Below are 15,059 nucleotides of genomic sequence, written 5' to 3' on the forward strand. Positions count from 1 at the left end.
AACCATTTTGATCGAGTTATGATTTAATAAAATAAATAAAATCGAATAATATTTATTAGTTTAAGGTAGCTTTTTTGACAGTTTTTCAGTAAAAAAATACAGATATTTAAATTTTGTCATTGGGCATACGGAAGGAACCCGAGAGTATCAGCTAGAAAAAATCCAAACAAAAAGGATGAAAAATATAAAAAAATGGTTTATTGAACATAACAAAAAGAAAAAATTCAGAAATGTCAACAAACCATGGGCTCGCTCAGTAAAAGTTTAAATTTCAAACAACAGATAAAGGTTAGTCGAATTAATCAACTCATAAACATAAACTTTAAAAAATATTCGCAACGGCATAATTTTGATTAGATTTCACGCAAAATAATTTGATGGAGACGCATGATTTCTCAACAACATTGAAACAAACTGAAAGCGAAATTTCAATAGAGAATTTAATTACTATCACGTGTGCTGTGCACAATGTTGGCACCGCAGAACCCAAACTTAATTTGACACAATTTCAGAACACAAGTGTGTCATCGAAGAATTTCGCTAGAAAGTGGGTGGTGGGTGGTGGATGTCTCATCATCTGAGAATCGTTTAATTTTATGCGCGCAACAATTCGTACACAGTACACAGCGATGGGTTGTGCAACTTCTGCTTCACGAAATGCTTGTGCTATCATCAGTTCAGCAAGTTTCGTTTGTTTTGAGTTGGCGACTCAACAACAAGATGAGCCATCTGCGAAAATGATCCCAAAAGCCGAAGCCATAAAGCGACAGCTTCCGGCTGAATTACGTACAGATCTCAAATTGATTAATGAATTTTCTCTAGACCTTCGGACTTGACCGGGGAGGGCAGGCTTGTTCAATCAATTTGTCCAGCCGAACACTAACTTTGGGTGGGGTTCGCGCAAAACTTGTCCATCCCTGCTGTGTGTTCTTTTTGCTATTTTTGTTTACATCATCAGCTCGTTATTGTTGTACTCTAGAACTATACTCTAGGGTAGAGCTCTATCCAGTTGTCGTGCGAGTTGAGCACGTTCTGGATGATGATGATGTCCGGCAGTGAGTGAGGTTATGCAACCGCCACTCTAATCGAGCGAAATGAACAGCACGAAGTGGAAACGATGAGTTCAAAATTGTCTCTGCGCTATGTTGTTTTCAAATATTTTCACAACTTTAACTCATTTGGTTAAATATTTTAAACAGGTTAAAAATTGTTTTTTATGTGTAAAAATCATAAATTGATGCGCTAAGGGTTAGGTTCCAACATTTTTGGCTGACCAATTCCGGCGGGGTAGATTGTGCTGTCCATTCAATTCACAGAATGTGTATCAAAACAAAATATATTTGCGGGGCAGAGAATTTTGATGTTTCAATGCAGGGTGCTGCTACCCCAATATCATGTAGATTCGCGTGTTCACGAGGCTATTACAGAGCGCTGTGCTCTGTCACGGGGAGTGGTTCGGTTCGTGATTTCTGGCGTGAATTCACCCAGTCATAACTGTTCGTGTTGTTGGCACACAAAATCGAAACATGTGAGGAAGAGCACACTTTCGAGTTTGATGATGCAAATCTTTTGCGTCGCAGATTTTAGAAACTAGTAGCAAGATATATTGAGGAAATATTTTTATTTATTATTCATTGTTTGATCATCTATTAGGGCACAAACAAAAATCTCTTAATAGATTTTTGACTATTATGTGAATTTGGTCAAAACTACGAACATGAACGAAAAAGTTGTTTTTACAAAACATTGCCTAGTCCATGAAACGCAAAACCAACAAAAAAAATCACAATAAATGTGCACTAACACACCACACCTAACTGATTCGGAGCGTTAGGTACGGTATGTCCATGCATTCTTCCTCCCTTCTAGATTCTGTGAAATGTAATCTGTTCAAAGAATCCTCTTTGCGGTTAACACAGCGCAGTAGGGCTGGTCGCTTTGATTTTTCTATTTTATTTTCGAGTGGTTAGAAATGCTTTCAAACGCAATTTCCGATGTGTTTCTATGACTGTTAATTTTTTTATTAGAATTTTAGACAAATGCACAGACATACACAGACTCTTTTACAGATATTAAAAAAAAAACATGTGGCATCCCTGCTACTAGAGCGTCCAATTTCCCGGGGTTACAAAATTCCCGGGAAATCCCGGGAATTCCCGGGAAATTTTAAATTTTACGAAAATTATTCTAACCTGTTTCTGATTAAACTTTTGCAACGAAATTGTATAGAACAGCAACTTTAATAGTCAAAATTAGTGTGAGGATCAATTAATGGCTTGACTTTGTTGAGAAGGATTTTTTTAAATCAAAGTGTTTGGACAGTGAAAATCTATGCTCCACAACCATAAAATTGCTTTTAAATTTGTCTCAGTGACCATAAAGTTCAAATAAAAAAACCAAAACAATCAACTTGTGAATAAATAAATAATCGTTGAATTTACTTTTAAAATCTAATTTCTTGCGCTTTTTAACTTGAAACACTATTTTTTACTTGAAAATTTGATACGAAGTTGTTTTTTAATGGTTTTTCATGGTTTTATGATATGACTTTAGTTATATGGTATTCAGCCTAATAAATCAATTAGATTAAAATAATTTTGAGCATTTAAAAGTGGTTGAAATTCAACAATATTTTTTCATATATAACCCTCTTACGCCCTTGGTAGCTCACATGCTTCATAAATTTATAACTTCAAACTGTAATTTCTCGAATACTTAGAAACAAATTCTTCTTACACAAAACCTTTTTTAAAGATTTAATTATATTAGTTCAATTTCCATCCAACATGTTCAAGGTAAAAAAAAGTCAAACAAATCTCAATGTTGATCTTGGCCGGAAGATGTAAATATCTCATTTCAAATGATATTACAAAAAAAAAACATTAAAAATGGTTGTCAAAAATAAAGTAGTTTATATTCATTCCATAACAGCGTAAGTTTTGTTGTCCAACATATAAGCAAACAATATTCCTAGTGGTGAATGCTTCAGAAATAAATATTATCTGAATTAAACCTTGACATGAAATTTACAAACAAGCTGATTAGTTAATATGAACAGTAGATGGAAATAAAAAAATCAAATCTCCAATTATTATTTTTTGTATAATTTCAAAACATTGGTGCCAAAAAGGTAGGAAAATGTATACTTCTGCTTGTAATTCGGGAATTCCCGGGAAATTTACAAATTTCCCGGGAAACGGGAAATATTTTTTTCCGGGAAATCCCGGGAATTCCCGGGATTTTTTTCCCGGGACGGGAAATTGGACGTTCTACCTGCTACGCAAGCCGAAAACTGTCTTTTTTCATTAACATATGAGCAATTCTCTACCAAAACCGGAAATGGATTTTATTTGTATTTTTTGATTTGGTTCAAACTTTGTGGGGGCCTTCCCTATGGCCAAATAAACTATTTTGTGTGATTGGTTCATCCATACAAGTCTCCATACAAAAATGGAATGTAAAAAATCAAACAGCTGTAACTTTTGAGTAAATTTTCTGATCAATTTGGTGTCTTCGGCAAAGTTGTAGGTATTGTTGAGGACTTTTGAGAATAAAATAGGTACACGGATTTTTTTTTCGCAGATTTTTTAATCAACTTTTTTTTCACTTAAACTCAATTTCCCAAAATACGTATTTTTTTGTTTTTCGAGATTTTTTGATATGTTTTAAGGGACAAAAATCCGCAACTTTTGAGCCATAGAGAAACATGGTCAAAAAATCTGCCGCCGAGTCATGAATTTTGAAAAAATAGTGATTTTTGGAAAAAATCGAAGTTTCATGCAAAAACAAGTTTGACATTATTTTTTAATGCAAAATTGAATTTGCAATCGAAATAGTAGTTTATGCAACTAGTTGCAAAAAGAGGATTCTTTCAGCACGAATACGAAGTGTGCTGAAAAAAATCAAGTTTTGCAACGAGTTCCATACAACATTTTTTGCAATTCTAAAAAACACACACTGAGTGAAATTTTATGTCAAATTTTTATGTATTTTGTCAATAAATCGTTTAAATCAAAAAAATGTTGAAAAGTGTTACTTTTCGAAACAAGTGCTGAAAAGTTCAACTTTTCAGCACCCATTTGAGCGCTGAAAAGTAGAAACTTTTCAGCATTTATTTTAAAAAGTGTTGCTATTCGATTCTGTTATTTTTGGTACAGAAAAGTAGGCTATTTCGTCGTTCAAGAATGACAGGAAAAGTAAGTAGTTTCACGACGGAATTGCAATAAGTACTTAACAGATTTTTAGATAAAGGGCTCCGTTTTCAAGATATAGCCACGAAAAGTTTGATTTTAGCGAAATATTTGCAGTTTTTCAATTTTTAAAAATATTTTTTTTTAAGTTCAGAAAATTTGCTATAAAATTGTCTAAGTGTCATTGAAGATTGGACCTCGGGTTGCTGAGATAGAGCCGCCTTATGAAAAAGAAACACGAAAATTGAAGTTTTCTTAATCTCACCAAAGCAACCCACCATTTTCTAATGACCATATCTCAGCAAATAATGGTCCGATTTTGAATGTTAATACATGAAACATTCGTGAAATCTTCCAATCTTTTCGAAAAAAAGTATTTTTTTAAATCAAGACTAGCATTTTAAATGGGCGTAATATTCAATGTTTGGCCCTTTTAAAATGTCAGTCTTGATTTAAAAAGTCCTCAACAATACCTACAACTTTGCCGAAGACTTGGTGATCAGAAAATTTACTCAAAATTTACAGCTGTTTGAATATTTACATACCATACATATTTTTGTATGGACAGCAGCCAAAATTGTATGGAGACTTGTATGGGTGAACCAATGACGCAAAATAGCTTATTTGGTCATAGGGAAGGCCCCCACAAAGTTTAAGTCAAATCAAAAAATACAAAAAAAGGTCGAAATCGGCCGATTTCGTAGAGAGTTGCTCATAATGATATTTAAGAATGATTGCGGGATTTTTTTCAAAGTTTTTTTGGAAAGATTTTTTTTAAATTTTGTCGGTAAAACACGTTTTTACACGAAAAGTTTGATTCTTCTGGAAAATTTAATCCAAGAGCCAACCGTGTTTCGTTTTGATCTTGAAAAGTTATTGTGAAAAGGATTTGTGAATTTTCACGATTTCACGGAGTGAAATTTTCAAATGTTCTAGCTGGAAAATTAGTAATGTGGAAAAAAAAATCAAATTTGCCGCTTGTTGAATATATCTTCTTTACAATACGATTTTATTAAACATGTTCAAACTTTAAAACAAATTATTTACCACAAGAAAGTTACCCAACCAAACTTTTGATGTAGAGCGTCAAATTTCCCGGGGGTTAAGAAATTCCCGGGAAACGAGAAATTGTCAACATATTTTCCGGGATATTCCGGGAATTCCAGGGAAATTTGAAATTAATCGAAAATTGTTCTGTACACCTTCTGTATAATATGAAGTAGTTTTCAAAGAATGTTTAAGCTTAATAAATTACCACGACTAAAAAAATTTACATAGCAATAAAAGTAGTTCAGATGTTTCATTTTCATATTTAATCCTTTTACGGCCTTGGTAGCTTTAGTGCTCTATAAATGTTCAACTTTAAACTTTAATTTCTCGAACACTTTTAAACAAATTAACTTAATTTCTCTTGCACAACAAGAAATGCAATGATACCGTTCAATTTTCATCCAATTTGGTCATGGTTTTTTTTAAATTTATTGTCAAAAATTTTCATTTTCAAAAGTATGGAAATAATATTCAAATCATCATGTTATTTTGAGCATTTAAATGTTTGAAAAGTTCAAAAGATATTGAATTAAAATAAGCAATATCTAATGTTGTAGAAACGAAGCATTTCAATCGTAGAATAATTCTTTTCTCAAATCTGTACCTTGACAATTTTCAAACACAAAAATCCTTCATTAAATCATTCCAAACAAACAACAAAGCGATAAATTTGGCCCCAACAACCCCTCCACCCCTACCCCACAATTAACACTGTCCCACTAATTCACTTCAGCCCCAGATTCGTCATCGCAGAGCAAAATAAACCGTCTTCGAGCGCAAATCACCCACAGTCTACTAAGATCTAGATCACGCACGCGAATCCACCCCGCGCCAGTGAGTTCGTCACCAATCACTCAACTTGACATACACGCAAAAAAAAAACAAAGAACAACGCACAATTTACACGCTAAACGCAAAAGTGACAACAATGCCCCTCGAAAAATCTAGGTCAGCAGCAGGCAAGTGGTGACCAGTTTGAAACCAAACAATCCTGAACCTGCTAACTTTCTCCGATAATACACGCACGTGATGAGCGGGGAGGAGGCGGAAGTGGGGGAAACGGGAGGAGTTTTTCACCAACACAGAGAGAGAGAGAGGGAAAGTGGAGAAATGTCAACCAACACAAAGAGCGAAAAATGGGACACTCTTGTCAAAACTTGCTGTCACGCAGGGTTCTAGAATGAAATTTGAGGGCCTGCTTTGATCACTTTCGATTTTCAAATGTTTGCACTTGTTTTTATGGTGGGACAATTTTATGCTCTTCTCTTTTCCAGATTTTTAGTATTTTGTCACTCGCGCGGTAAATGTGCAAATTTCCACCCAAAGATGCACCCTCAACTAAGGCGTGGAAATATTTGCACGCACGCACACTCTTCCTTTTTCCTTCTTGCTGTTATTCCACCAAACTGTCAATTTCCACGAGAAGAAAAAAAACACGCTGACAGCTTTTAGCAATTTTCCGACTTGGTGGTTTTTCCTTTCCCCCTGGGGCCAACAAAACAGAGTCGACAAAAAATTCCGACTATTTTTAGCTTTAATTCGTTTTTCGCCAAACACACACACAACTACACGGAGATTTTCACGGCTTTCCTTTCTCCGCGTGCGATTTTCACTGCGATGTTTGATTTTCCCTTTGCACACACAAATTCACAGGGTTTTATTTTTCACAAATTAGATTAGAATTTAACGTGTGCGAACGCACACACAGACACTGTTTGACGAGCACATTTTTCCATCCTCGCACGCACACCAGCAAGCTGAGAGGAAATTCATTTTCCTGTGTCACGGGGCTCGAGTTTTCCCGGAAAATTCACCTTGCACTGTTTCCCAAAAAAAATAATAACAAACTAACATTGCACTTGGCTAGAGGTCATCGAAAACAACAAAATAAATAAAAACATACAAACTAAAATTTTCCTTTCCGGAAAACTCTCCGATCGCAGTAGGCCTGCGACTTGCGAAAAACGACGGTCAGGCGAGAACTGAGAGTGGCAGCAGCGTTTTGGTTATTTGGTCCAATAAACAGTAGGCCAAAACGTTCCGTCTCTAGGTGACCAGAGCAAGTGCTGGGGCGGACGATGATAGTGTGTGCAAAAGTGCTAGTATTGGTGAATACAGTGTGAGAGTCAAGTTCGCAGCGAGCTGCTCACTGTCAATCCCTGTCAAGTCCCTAGATTAACTATTTTACAAAATAATTTTAAATTTCTGTGAAAATAATCAAGATAATCAAAGCTAGAACATTTTAAAAATATAAAAATAAAACTACTTTTAGAACAACAAATGGAACCAAAAGGGTCAATCAACAAACTAGACATTCAAACTTCCCAAAAATGAGCGAGAGAGGGAGAGCGAGGGTGACGGACTCAACCTAATTTGCGAAAAAAAGTTAGGGGTGGGCCACTCACTCACTCGCTGACTCACTCAGTTTGCCTGAGGCACTCAAGTGTGATTGTGATGAGGAGCGCTTTGGGCGGAAAAGGAAAACACACCCTTGTCGAGTGTTGAGTGACGGAAAATGGGTGATGATCTCTCTCTCTCTCTCTCTCTTTGGTGGGTTCTCTTCGGTTGAGGGGTGGGTTTTTGTGAGTGCCCTAGTGAGCAGGCATCTTAAACAGCTACCGTAGTTGGTTCGATTATTGTATCCTTCAGAATGGAGTTAAAATGTGTGTTTACATTGAAAGAGATTTTCTACAAAATTTAACTTTTTTAAGTTTGGCAAATGAATAACGGTTATGTTGTTAATAATGTGTAAAATAAATTCTGGTAATGTTTATGATTTTTTAAATCTAAAATAAATGTTCAAACTTATTTTCAGTAACTTTCGGATCTTAATTTTCATAAATAAGGTCATTGCAAATTATATTAGTTTAGGAAAAAGTACTGTCATGAATTCATTGATTTTTTTTCGATGGTAGCATAACTGTAATGATAAATAATGTATTTTTGGATACTTTTTGCTACGAAATTTAAAAAAATAGACTTTTATGCATTTGAAGAGACTATAAAATGAAAACAATGATATGATGATATGATATATTTTTTTAAGCTATGTTATTTTGTATTGCTAATTTGATTTTACACCTAAAAATAAATCGACTTTTTTCAAGTTTTTCATAGCTTATGTTTTTTTGGAAAAAATGCCAAATAAATTTTGACCAACTTGTGCTATATCTCGAAAGATGCCATTCGGCGCAAATATTTTATGGTTCAAAAGTCAAATATTTAACATGAGTATTTTTTTTAGATTTTAACTATTTTTTCTGAGAAGTTCTAGGAAATATTTACAACTTTGCCTAAGCTACCAAATCGATCCGAAACAGAATTTTGAATATTTTAATTGCCTTTTTGTACCAATTTATTAATTTTAATTTTTTCAATTTATCAATTTATCAATTTATCAATTTATCAATTTATCAATTTATCAATTTATCAATTTATCAATTTATCAATTTATCAATTTATCAATTTATCAATTTATCAATTTATCAATTTATCAATTTATCAATTTATCAATTTATCAATTTATCAATTTATCAATTTATCAATTTATCAATTTATCAATTTATCAATTTATCAATTTATCAATTTATCAATTTATCAATTTATCAATTTATCAATTTATCAATTTATCAATTTATCAATTTATCAATTTATCAATTTATCAATTTATCAATTTATCAATTTATCAATTTATCAATTTATCAATTTATCAATTTATCAATTTATCAATTTATCAATTTATCAATTTATCAATTTATCAATTTATCAATTTATCAATTTATCAATTTATCAATTTATCAATTTATCAATTTATCAATTTATCAATTTATCAATTTATCAATTTATCAATTTATCAATTTATCAATTTATCAATTTATCAATTTATCAATTTATCAATTTATCAATTTATCAATTTATCAATTTATCAATTTATCAATTTATCAATTTATCAATTTATCAATTTATCAATTTATCAATTTATCAATTTATCAATTTATCAATTTATCAATTTATCAATTTATCAATTTATCAATTTATCAATTTATCAATTTATCAATTTATCAATTTATCAATTTATCAATTTATCAATTTATCAATTTATCAATTTATCAATTTATCAATTTATCAATTTATCAATTTATCAATTTATCAATTTATCAATTTATCAATTTATCAATTTATCAATTTATCAATTTATCAATTTATCAATTTATCAATTTATCAATTTATCAATTTATCAATTTATCAATTTATCAATTTATCAATTTATCAATTTATCAATTTATCAATTTATCAATTTATCAATTTATCAATTTATCAATTTATCAAATTTTTAATTTACGGTAGGAAACGATTGCTTCTTTTGTTCGTTTGACTGAACAGCCAAAAGAAAATAATCCCCGCAAAGAAATGCATTTTAAATTGATTTTAGCTGATTGTACTTAATTTTCCATCGAAATTTACATGTTTTTGGAGATGTATCTTGCCCCCTGATATTGAGTCGATTTTGGAGGGATGGAAGTGACAAAAACTTTGACAACTATTTGCAAAAGCCTTATTTGAAACGTCATTGCAGTCTAATCATGGAATAGGTGCAAATCGGTACCGGTTGTTTCAACCAGTTGAACCAAATCGGTTTAAATTTATCACGAATAGATTTATTGAGATTATGCGAAGAAAGTAGACATGTCGCATTGCTTGGTTTGCTTTAAAACATGGAATTGGTCCTAACCGGTACCGTTAATTTGAACCTGTTCAACTTGGGTTCAACCATATCGGTTCAAATTCATTACCAATAGATTGTTGAGATTTATTGAAAATTGTTGACACGTCGCACTACATGGTTTGTTTTAAAAACGAGAAATCGGTGCAAACGGTACTGAGTTTTTGAAACGGTTCAAATTTATCACGAATAGATTGTTGAGATTATTTGAAGAATTTTGCACGTTTGCAGTAAATTGACTGTAATAATAGAAAAAAATGCTTAATCCAAAAATGTGGTTGGTGCTTTCCTCACTGTTAACCAAAAATATGTCACACAAAAGATCATAAAACATTTACAAACATGTTTTTTTTTTTTGAAAATTTGAGACAATAATGCCTAATCTTCAATTTTTGGGGATTGTTTGGAAGTCATTTCGAAAATCTATCCAAGGATAAGTTGGATGATTGATCCGGACATTGTTTTCAAACAGATAAGTGTAATTCGGCTTTGAAAAGGTTCATAAATATCACCTAAGTGGTCATAACTTGAGACAGGGTTGCCAGATCGTCACTTTTTTTGGACTGGTTGGAAAGGTCTTTTGAATACCAATCAAACGACATATAACATGATGACATTTATTCAACTTCCGAAAGTATGCGAAAACACATTTTCATACATAACTTTTGAACAAGTAAACAAAACTTCAAACAATTCAGAAGCGACGTATGGGACCCTAAACCAAGTCGAATGAAATTGGTTTGATCAAAATCGGTTCATCCGGTGCTGAAAAAACTGAGTGACGAAGAAAAGATAGTCCTTTCCTTTACTTTGACGATTGGGAGGCATGTCGACAGACGATTTGTTGGTCTCTATGAACTGTGTTTCGTGTTAATCTTCCCAAGTATCATTGCTCGGACGGCACGGCGACGGTAAGCAGGGAATAGGTTTAGCGCGATTAAATCATGTAGAAGTCCCCGCCATAACATTGCTGCTCGGGAGGCATCGGCTAACATTTTTGTTTTTTTTTTAGGTCAAATTGGCTTTCATGATAAACTAGTTTGAATTGCAGTACATGACTCGACCACGAGCTGCATTTCAACACAAACACCTTCTTAAATCACTCATCGACTTTTCCGCTTAGTCTGTGAGTAAATAAATCGCTCGATTGAGGTTAGATTCGCACTAGCATGTGCCAGCATGAGAACATATCCCGAAAAGAAACTCTATTTCGAATTAAGCGGTGATGGCAGGACGTTTTCGCTGTCAAAGTTTTGCTTTTGTAAACAAACAGGGGGGCAGGGCATAATTGGGGTCATCAATCAATGCTCACACGCTAATGCTAATTAGGACGATAGATGAGTTTGGCTGTTTACCTTGGGGGCAGAGCGCAGACAGGAGGAAGGTTGTTTTGAAAATAGTTTGTGTTGTTTGTTTTGTAAACACACGAGCGCGCGCGGAAATAACTGTGGGTGTGAGATTGTGCGTGTTTGGGAGCGATTGGACCTCCGGCGAAGTTTGCAAACTATACAGTTCAACTGAGTTGAGGAGGGGTTCGTTTGTTATTGAGTGGATTACGCACGAAAACTGTCGGATAAACTCGTCTGAAAGGTAGGTAAACAATCCATTTGTTGACGCTTTGTCAAAACTTGATCAAATCATGAAAACACTGTGAGTTTTAGGAAAACAATGTGAATTGACCTCATATTTGACGTTAGCATCTACCAGAGTGAGCAGTAGTGACCTTGAGTAGTTGCTGCTACTCGCCACGAGAGGCGCTAACTACGTTTGTTTTGACGTTTCAGCAACCACAAGCACTTATGCGTAGTACAAAAACAAGCATTATATCTGCACTGATAGCGCTTTATTGCCCCGGTGGTAACAAAACAGTCATTCAAAGGTAACAATTACACCGTAAAACCTCAAAACTCTTTAAAAACGGAAGTCAGCTTGTCAAACAGCCAGTTAATGTTTACATTTTGCGTGATTCTTTTCATCACGATGAAAAGTTCATCACAAAAGTAGGTGAAAGAGAGGATTCCAGCCAAAAGGTTGACAACCCCCGCCTTCATCCGAGTCCTTTGAAAGTCGCGGTTGAAGGAACTTTTAGTAGGTTTGTAGGCACATGAGCTCATTCTTGGGAACGGGCGTTGAATAGTCCTTTATGTTTTTCTACTCTCTCTCTCTCTCGTTTGTGTTCTCTTCTAAAGCTATTCACTATTCAGCAACAGTATCCTTCCGACTATGCTGTGTGGATTGAGCTGTGAACATTCAAAGGATAAGACTGGTAGACACTGTAAAAATATAAAAATCACAAAAACATGTAAAATTGACATTGAACCGCATTTGAATGTAAAGCACAAATCCAGGTGCAAGTCAGGTCAAGTCAACGCAGATTTCTCACAGTGTAAACTGTGAAGCTGATCCCAAGCGGGGGCGTCACCGTCTGAAAGGGTATATCACAACACTCTGTGAACTGCACTGTTCCGGGTGTTACGGGAGAAAAGCGGTCGTTGTTTGTAGAGTTGCTTTAATAAGCAACACACCCCCTTATGTCCCCATCGGGAAACGATGGACGGAGGGGTGCAAACTAGAGTTGTAAAAAATAAGTTGCTTTAATAAGCAACACACCCCCTTATGTCCCCATCGGGAAACGATGTGCGGAGGGGCGCAAACTAGAGTTGTAAAAAATAATGAGCTCAAATATTAACGCGAGTGTTTGTTGAGCGAAATGACTGTGTGATGGCATCACTGGATGGTAAACAAACGATTACTGTGGATTTATGTTGCGTTGTTAGTTTAGTAGATTGTAATTTGATTTTAATTTGTTTTGATTAAACGATTTGTGCACCTACACAAGTTCGTTTCAATATATTTCTGGAATGTGCACACATTACATTATTAGCGGAATTTCACAAATCTGGCACAAATTCTTAAATGTTGCTATGACTACTAAGTATTTTTAATTAGTTCAGTACGAATTAGCTCATTGTTCATCAGCACCGAGCGCTTTCGGCTGAAATGGGCACAAATTTTATTATTTGTTGGGAGCACAAATATTGAAACTGGGTATTATGAATTGGGCATAAAAGTGTGTTTTATTATACTCCAACTTTTTTTTTTGAATTGTTCATTCAAAATGGGCACTGATCCAAAATTGGTAACAAATTTAACATTTTGAATTCAATAAGTCAACAAATAATTGTTATCAGAGTCTTTTTTAGAGAAAATTTGAACACTAAATCAATACTTTGAAAAAAAATCTTTCATTGGACATACATTTCTAAACCACGCAAGTAAACATTCTTATTTATAAACGGTATTTTAATTAAGACGCTAATTTCTGGATTGTGCACAACTTTGTGTGATTGAGTGTGACATTTATAGACTATTTTTTTGAATTAAGCACCAAGTTAACTAGATAGTAAATATTTTTAGATACAGCAGTTTTTTTGCTGGTAAAATTAATTTTTGAATGGGCAAAAATTTGAATATATCTTTTCAAACATTTCTACACGAGCACACGTTTCTAATTAGGCCACAAATTGAACAAAATAGGAAATAGTTGTTACCTATTTTTTGTAGGTTTCAAAATTAGGCAAACAGTTGGTAAAAAATTCACACAGTTTATTTATTGGGTACGATTTTGCTAATTTGACACGTCTGAATGGAACTTTTTTTTCATTAATAAGCATAACATTTTTTTAGTGTTTTCCAGATTGGGTATGAAAACGGTAAAAATTAAAAAAAAACGTTCACAAATTCCAAAAATGGGCACTTAGTCAATACTTTGACCAATATTTTTATTAATATGTGGTAAGGCTTCTTGATTGGGCACAAGTTTCTGAATTTAGAAACGCATTTGCTACAGAATAGATATGTAAAAATTTGTCTTAAATGAGAAATAATTCCATATAAAAGTTTGAACTCAAAATTCTAATAGGCCTGAAATATTTTTTTTTAAATTGACCTTTAGGGTGGGCCTATTCAATTAAGGGTGAGCACATTTGTTTAATAGATGGGCACAACATTTAAAAAGGGGCACAAATTCAAAAGGCACAAATTTAAAAGGAAAATAATAGCAAAAACAATCAAATTTAAGAGTGCCCATTACAAATTTGAAAAGGGAACAAATTTAGAAAAAAATGGTACTTTTGAAAACGGGATCAAATTATGAATAATGGAAATAAATTAAAATATGTAGCAGAAATATGAGGTATTGGAAAAAAGTCCAATAAACAAAATTTTAATATTTTGCTTTTTGGGTGATTTTGAACACCCCTGCCTAAATGCGGATTCAAAAATACCCAAAAATAAAAAAAATTGTTTATTGGACCCATAAAAACTCCAGAAAACAAATATGTGAGCTGGACAAAAAAATATGAAACTGGTAGAAATATTTAAACTGAGAACATTTTTTATTGAACAGGCTGAAATTTGAAAAGTGGGCATAAATTAAATCAAAAGCAACAATAACGACAAATCAAGCAAAGTTAGAGCAGGTCACAATGTTTTGAAGTTGAACAGGTACAAATATTTGAAAACGGAACAATTATTGTTGAACGGGTTGATATGTAAAGGGTTGGCATGGGCTTTTGAATAAGCACAAATTTGACTAATAATTACAAAAAAAAAAAAAAAAATAAAGCAAAGTTTTTCTTACAATCAAATTTACTCTTAATTTACTCAAACTTTATTGGGCTGGGCTGAGGACGTAGCCCAGTCACCGAATGCTGCTCGCTAACTGGGCTGGAGGAAAAATTACGAGGAAGCCACCGATGCATAACATTTTGCGTATAAAATATAAAATAAAAATTTAAATAACAAGCTATGGTCTCAACATTTGAATGAAAAAGGTGTTTTAAAGAGCAATTATTGAAGATTTTATTTTTGTCGAAAAAAAACTTTTTGCGCTTCTGTACATTGGAATTCCTCAAAAATTGAAAATATTTTTGATAGATCTCAGACATGCTAAATATGATTTTAAATGCAGGAAATGCAGTTCTAGTTGTTTTCAATTATTTAGACTTCTATTTCCTTTAAAATTATTCTCTAATTGTTACTCAAAATTATATAAAAGTTTGAAAAAAGTTTTTTTTGCTATTGAAAATGCCTTT

General features: G+C 33.3%; 1 protein-coding gene across 1 annotated transcript in view; it reads right to left on the reverse strand.

Moving 5' to 3' along the window:
- LOC120412725 (serine-rich adhesin for platelets) overlaps positions 1–15,059 on the reverse strand; it is a 192,680-nt gene that overhangs the window by 14,391 nt on the left and 163,230 nt on the right. The window lies entirely within an intron of this gene.

The sequence above is a fragment of the Culex pipiens genome, chromosome 1 (genome assembly GCF_016801865.2).
Source record: "Culex pipiens pallens isolate TS chromosome 1, TS_CPP_V2, whole genome shotgun sequence".
Taxonomy (NCBI): Eukaryota; Metazoa; Arthropoda; class Insecta; order Diptera; family Culicidae; genus Culex; species Culex pipiens.